Consider the following 7,143-nt stretch of genomic DNA (forward strand, 5'->3'; position numbering starts at 1 on the left):
CATCCTAAATCCAAAACACTGTACCAGCTACTAGAAAGGAAATTAACTCTATCCCTGCCGAAACCAGGGCAGTGAACTAGGAACTCCAGCATGCACATGAATTTGACTGTCCAAAGGAGCAGGGAAGGTCAACTCCCCTTCTCAGCCATGTCCCAGAAGTACCAAGACACATCTCATGTTCCTCACAGGTTTGAGGGGAGGGAGAGTTTCCTTAGTCATCCACAGAGAGGAGGCAATGACATTTCCTCTGTGGTTTGTTCACGGGGCGGCCTGGCTGCATGTGACACAGGACCTCACGACAATCTGATGATAACAGCCCCAGCAGCCCTTGCTGGCTGGCATCGTCCCACCATCAGCAACACTAAAAACACCAGCAGCTCCCCTGCACCTCTCAACTGACACAGTCCTGGCGTGGGGGACACCCCCTAACCGGGCATACACCACCGAGGCTCCCAGCCGTCAGTGGCTACCTGTACCACCACATCTAGCAACAGCAGCCATACAAGCACATCTAGCAACCTGTTTAACTAGCAATAAACTACAGAAAGTAGTAAGAGAAAGAAACAAATATGGATCTTCCAGGAGGTTTTAAGCTGCTTGCCCAGCTTCCCCTAATTTGCCTAAGGTTTTCTCATTCATAAAATTGTAGCATAGGCAGAAGAGGGTTTCCCAGCCCACTTTGCTTGTAAAGGCACAGCACCTTAGCAGGTAGGTAGACTTTTTGTTTAAATGTGAGCATAGGTTGTTGCTGACATGCCGCCGATTAAAAGCAGAAGGATGTGTTAAAATGATTACACTGCAGAATTCTTCGAATTAAACAATGCCCTTGTTAAAATATTTATAGGAGAATAATTTTTCAGGGAAGAAAGCTAAATAATCACATTAAAGGCTTCCACACCTTGAGTTTTGAGATAGGATGCTTTAAAATAAAATTTAAAAAAACCCTGAAAATCCTGTACCAACAGAAAACCCTAGTCTCAATTTTCAGGCCATATCTCTAAGATTCCTTGTCAGATTAACCTCAGATTTTACACACATAAAAGTCCTCCTCTGGCTAGAGAAAATAATTGAAAAATTGCAAGGAGAAAGTAGCTTTTTCACAGAAAGTCAGAAAAATGAGGCTTAGCATGTAAAGTTAGGCATAATCTTCACAGTGGAATCACTGGAGGGTTTTTAATATATGAAATATTTTTGGTTTTAAGCTCTATACCTCATAGTCTTACTGTATTGTATTTATAGACTATCAGACTGCTAGACTTCCTATTGTTTTTCCTGATACTTCTTTTCTGTTTTGAGACCTTCTTTTGAAGAACAGCAGAATCCAAAACCAATACAGCTGCAATAGGTGAACAGCTGTCTCACTTTTGAGATGCACGGTGTGGCTCTATCCTCTAACACGCTCAGTGCTGACTGATGCAAGATATTCCCCAGGTGTTCACATCCAACCTCCAATCTCTCAGCAGCTTCATCTTTGGGGGACAAGGGCATTAGCTGTGGGACTGGGCTGGACCTGTAATAGCCTTCACCTGCTGGCCTGAAGGTCTTGCTGGCAAAAGATACATCGAGCCACAACCACGGCTATGAGCTGTGGCAAATGGCTCTGCTTTTGTTTTCGCAGAGAGAAGCCCAGTCCCACCCAGTTCTTCCCAATAGTTTGTGAGTGTTGCCCTGGTGCTTCTGGTCTTGGCTGGCTTCTTCAACCTACTCAGCTGGTTAGAGCCTTCCCTTATCAGAAGTGCAGAAATATCACCTGTTCCCTTCCAATGTCAAAACCAGCTTCTTGCTACTCTGGTGCAGGCTTGGCGGAGGTGAAATCCACGGCCTTCCCTGCTGAACTCGGAGGTGAGTTTGCAAAGTGTGGACGGTTAGCAGGAGAGGTGTGTTGAAGGTTTGCCCAAGCAGGTCACAGGCATGCTAACCCACAATATTGTCATTTCCTTGAGTTTCGTTTCTTAGGCTACCCAGCTCAGCCGCTGCTTTTGGTAACAGCAATTCTTGGATGCATTTTTCCCCATTAGACAGAGTGCTTGGATGCCATAATTTCGTTATATGTATCATATTGCAACACAACACACTGCTTTAGTTCTTGTACAACGTTCAGCGCTTTCATGAATTATATCGATTCTGGAAGAGTCTGATCCTGCTCTTATTGAAGTCAATGACAGGACTTCCATGAAACCCAATACATGCTCACTATCCATTTAATCGCTCCTCAGAAAGCAATGAAAATACGAAGTGGCAGGAGGCAGGCGAGAGAAACGCTTTGCGCTGACTCTGCAGCGGCCAGTTCTTGAGATCAGCATTAAAGCTGATCACAGCCCCAAAACGCTGTTTTGGCAGCCGGGATTGACAGCGTGGTGGGGGTGCGGTGGCTGTGCTCCCTTCCCCCGGGAACCCCTGGCAGCTCCCTGCGAGGGGTCACTCTTTCCACACCACGAGGGATTTCAGCCAGGAGGTCAGCTTTGCCGTCCCCTTGCTCCGAGGCACAGCTCACAACACGCACGCAGCCAGCTTAACAGGTAGTAAGAAGTCACCGCCAGCCAGCTGAGTTACACGGGCCAACTCCGTTCATCCTCCCCTCCCATTTCCAACATAAGATCAAACTGCTCTGGTGTCCAGCACCTGCTACCAGGGATATATGTTTATTAAGGGTAGAAGCTGATCTCACCACGATATATGGCATGCACTGCTCTACCTAGTGCCGTGCACCTAAATTTCCTTTAGCCATCCTTCCCTCCGCTGCTCAGCCTGGCAATCTCAGCTGAAGAATTCCCCTCAAGAACAAAACAAGCTGTGCATTGCAGGGAACCCAATTATGATACCGGAGCTGGGATCTGGTCACTGCCTAAGACTGCTAGCATGGATTTGCTAGAGAATTTCCCAGATACCTTTGTAAATTATTTTTTCAACATTTTGGGATAAGTAGGGGGAGAGACACTGGAAAATACACACACCCCTCATACAGTTCTAAGTAAGAGTAAACACCCAGGTATGTTCACTGATATGTTTGATGGGTTATGTAGGAAATCGCTAGCTGTTCAAACATGTAATTATGTGTTAACATGCCTGCCTAACAGGGAAAAAAATAGCAATGATTCAATAATTGGAGTATGGAATGCTTTTCCTCCTTGTTTCCCTGCAGATTGGAGGCAGCTTGTGCACCTTTATCTGTCTAAGTTAAAAAAAAAAAAAAAAGACCTTTTAGGAACCCTTGAGCAGCTTGGCAATTGTGTCATTCTAATTCTTTTCAGCAATCAGATAAACTCAAGAACAATGTTATTTCCTGGCCAGGGAAGTATAAAGTAAGCTATGGTTCCTCACATAACCTGCTTCCTTGTGATCCTGAAACTCATACTGCACAGGCAATGCTTTTCCCTGATGACAATTCAAAGCCTAGAGAGCTTTGTTTTTTATACTATTTAAAAATAAATACATGCTAATTATAGGACAAAAATAAAAAAATCTCCATTCTACTGCGCTGTGCAATTCTGCTACTTGGCATGGGCAGAGGGTGCAGTGCACTGTTGCTGTGAGCAATGGGGAGGGCTGAAAAGGAAAAATCAATGCCATTTCTTGTTCAATTAAGTTCATTGTGATTCAGAACCACCTCCTCACACTGCAGAGCCTGCAAGAGATCAGTGCTGCAATCACTACCTTTTAGCAGCTTGCTTTCTCCGTCTGGACCTGCCCAAGCCATTCACTGGCAGGGCATTACACTTTGCTCTGAGAAAAAGAAAGAATGGGAAAAAAAAAAACCCTCCTTACAGGACCCTCTGAAATACATTGTCATAAATCATGGGTCTTCAGGTGAGCATGTCACGGACGGGGAGAGAGGGCAGTTTCCTCAATGAGTCATTTTATTTAGATGTCAGAACTACCGCTGTCTTTTTACCCTTCAGTAAAAAGTTCGCTCTCCTTGCTGCCTCGATGAGAAATATCTGCAATACATATGTTACTGCTTGGTCTCGCTCAGGCTAAGCAGTGTGATGATCTGACTCAAAGTCTTTTGGAAGTCAATAGAAAGATGCTGGCGGACTCTGCTGGACTACAGATCAGATCAGACACCCATATGCCCAGGAATCAGGGGTTAGTAGTCACGGCTATCAAGAGGTCATGACAAAGGATTTTTAGGGTCACTCCCACCCCCTCGCCCACTTTAGCTGTACTATGGCAATTGTAAAACAAAAAAAAATATGCACGTGCAGTAGAATGGGGTAACCTGGGGAGTTTCTGATCCTGAGGCTCAGTCTGCTGAGGATGCCAAGGTCTACCGTGGTGCACGGTGCCTCCTCAGTGCCAGCACCAGCACCAGCACCAGCACCCCACAGGCCTGCTCAGCACCTCTCAGAAGAGGAGCCCAGGATGCTTGTGAGCATGTCTCACTCTAGTGACGGGACAGACAAACTACAACAGCCTGCCACTTTCCAGTCTGCCTTTAATGGCTGCTGCCTGCTCCCCAGGTGGAGGGGGCTTGTCCAAGGCCCTTGGGGTTCAGTCCCAAATTACTAGGGTCTAGCAGAGCAAACAGTTCATTACAAAACCCAAAGGCAAGAATGATCAGGGATGGCACAGGCAAAGAACAACATGAGAAAGAGACGTAACTCCTTAATGTTACTAGGCAAAGACCTTTGATGCTCAGAAAGGTGGTTTTAGATCCTGGATGTGTGTTAGCTAATGACAATGGATAAGCAGTGCATGAAACATCTTAGTCCACAGCTATCTACATCACTTTCCAGCTTCTTTATTGCACTGCTAGATCATACTGAGGAGCAAGACAAGTCCCCAAGGAGGCTGCCAGCTGTTTAGTTGCTCCATGCACCTATGAACAGCAGCTGTGGAACTGCTCTTGACTCTTCCAGCTGCAGTCACCTGCATGGCAGCTGACACATGACAATGATATTTGAGTTAATTATGCCAATTGCGGCACACACAAGACAAATGTGGCCCAAATGCGGGTTCTGAAGAAGGATGGTTTTTAATGAATGTAGTATCTGCTCAAGTCATGCCTTTGTGAAACTAGTTCCCAGTTCACATCAAGAAGAAGCTTTCTACTCAGATTCACAGGACTTATCTCTGACCTTTCCCAGTTTCCAGTGTCATAAATATGTTCCTAAAGCTAATACTGGAGAATGAGAGGGATGAAGAAGTTGCATGTCCTCAGCATCTCTGCAAATCAGATTGCAGATGCATGTACAGATCCATCATGCTTCTCCTTGTCACAGAGCCCTTTTCACCTTTGTATACATTCTTCCTCCCAGATTTCATCCTTCCTAGGAAAGTGAGATCGCACTTGAAGTTCGTGCAATGCACGTGTGACTGGCAGAACATCTGTCCTGGCAATGTTCTCATCAGCCCACAATTAATTAACACATTGTTTTCCTGCTCCCTAAATCCCCAAGTTCCCCTGAAACTTTGGTTTTCATGACTAAGGATTGATGAAGAAAAATGTTAAATGTAGAAGCAGTATCTCTCCATGATAGCTGGAAATCTGATATGGCTGGTTCTTTAAATATATATCTATGGGGTTTTTTAGAACGAATCATATTGACTGTTATAAAGAAAACTCAGAGTGGTATTTCAGTTATTGAAGTCCTATTGTAACTGAAGGTTAATAGCTGCTGTAGCAGTAGATACTGCATAAATCAATGGAAGAAACACATGAATCAGAATATCACCCCACTGAGGAACATCCCATCTCACCGTGGTCAATAGAAGTTGTGGTGCCGATGTCCATGGAAGCAGGAAACATTCACGTGCCAGCAACTTTTAGGACTAGTTATTGATACATACTGAGAATAAAGGTTTTGTGCAGCCAGTTTGTGTTCTGGCAATGGCATTGTTATTCCAGACTCGGAGCTTCGTTCTGAACCAGGATCCAGAACTCAGTTACTGGCATTTGCAACCAGAGAAACTGAAATTATCTTAATACCATGGGAGTGCATTCAAGGTTATTCCCACACACTCAGGATGACTGGTATCTGGACGAAGGTGTCTGTTAAGGATGTCAGAGAGTGATCAACAGCTCTGGCATGATACATACAGCTCATCACAAACCTTCCAATTCTTTACGCAGTGTGGATTTCACCATAATGAAGCAATCACTGGAACAACCTCCGCAGGGATGTGGTGGAGTTCCCAGCACTGGAGGTTTTCAAGACGCGACTAGACAGGGTGCTAGATAATCTCATCTAGGCTCCCATTTACACGAAAGGTTGGACCAGATGGTCTCTGGAGGTCCCTTCCAACCTGGGCTGTTCTATGGTTCTGTGTTCTATGGCAATAGTAAGCCTGGATGCCAGGAAATCCACTGATACCAGCCTTTTCACAGCCATTCTCCAGGTCTATATGCTTCCCTCCAGCCTATGATGAAAAGTGTACAGACTGGCCTTAGGATTATGTTTCTTGGTGGAAAATTTCAGCGGTAAAGATGCTAAGGATTGATACTGCTTTCTTCTGAGACTGCTTTACTGAAACCATCCTACTCTTTGAAACATCCACAGGCACCTTAAGCAAATCATGTGTTGCAAACATAATTGTAGTGGGTGTGAACTCCATCTGGCTAGAGCAGCGCAGGCTCGCATACCTCCCCGCAGCTTGCCTGGGCTCAGCAGCAATGCCAATGTCACAATCCGATATAAAGGGGTCATGCTAATAAGATGCAGAATTTCAAGTGCACACACAGGCACCCTCCTAAAAATATATCCCTGAGGAGTGCAGTTAAATGCAAACACTACTGTTTCTGTAATAGATAGTGCTTTCCTTACTGGATTGGCTGGCACAAGCTGATCATGGTCAAGTGACATCTTGTTTTTTTAAGACTGCTTTTTAAACGAGAAAATTACTGAAGAATGAACATAGAGGCTGAGCTTTTCAAACAAACCTAGTGAAGTCTGGCATTCTGGTTTTTGCCTTTGAAAATCCCAGAAGCTGAGACTGAAGATTGCATTATCCTAATCACTTTCTCTGTTTACATCAGATCATTGTTTTCTGTATCAAATAGGTTACAAATACCATACCCAGCATTTTCCATTTTTTAAAGATTCGATATCAAGCAATCCCATCCCTTTTACATCCACTCAGCCATATACTTTTTTCTTTCCCAGTTTTATATTTGGAACCACAGCAACAGTTTAGATTTTCAGA

Source organism: Aptenodytes forsteri, unplaced genomic scaffold (genome assembly GCF_000699145.1).
Source record: "Aptenodytes forsteri isolate BGI_AS27 unplaced genomic scaffold, ASM69914v1 Scaffold81, whole genome shotgun sequence".
Lineage (NCBI taxonomy): Eukaryota > Metazoa > Chordata > Aves > Sphenisciformes > Spheniscidae > Aptenodytes > Aptenodytes forsteri.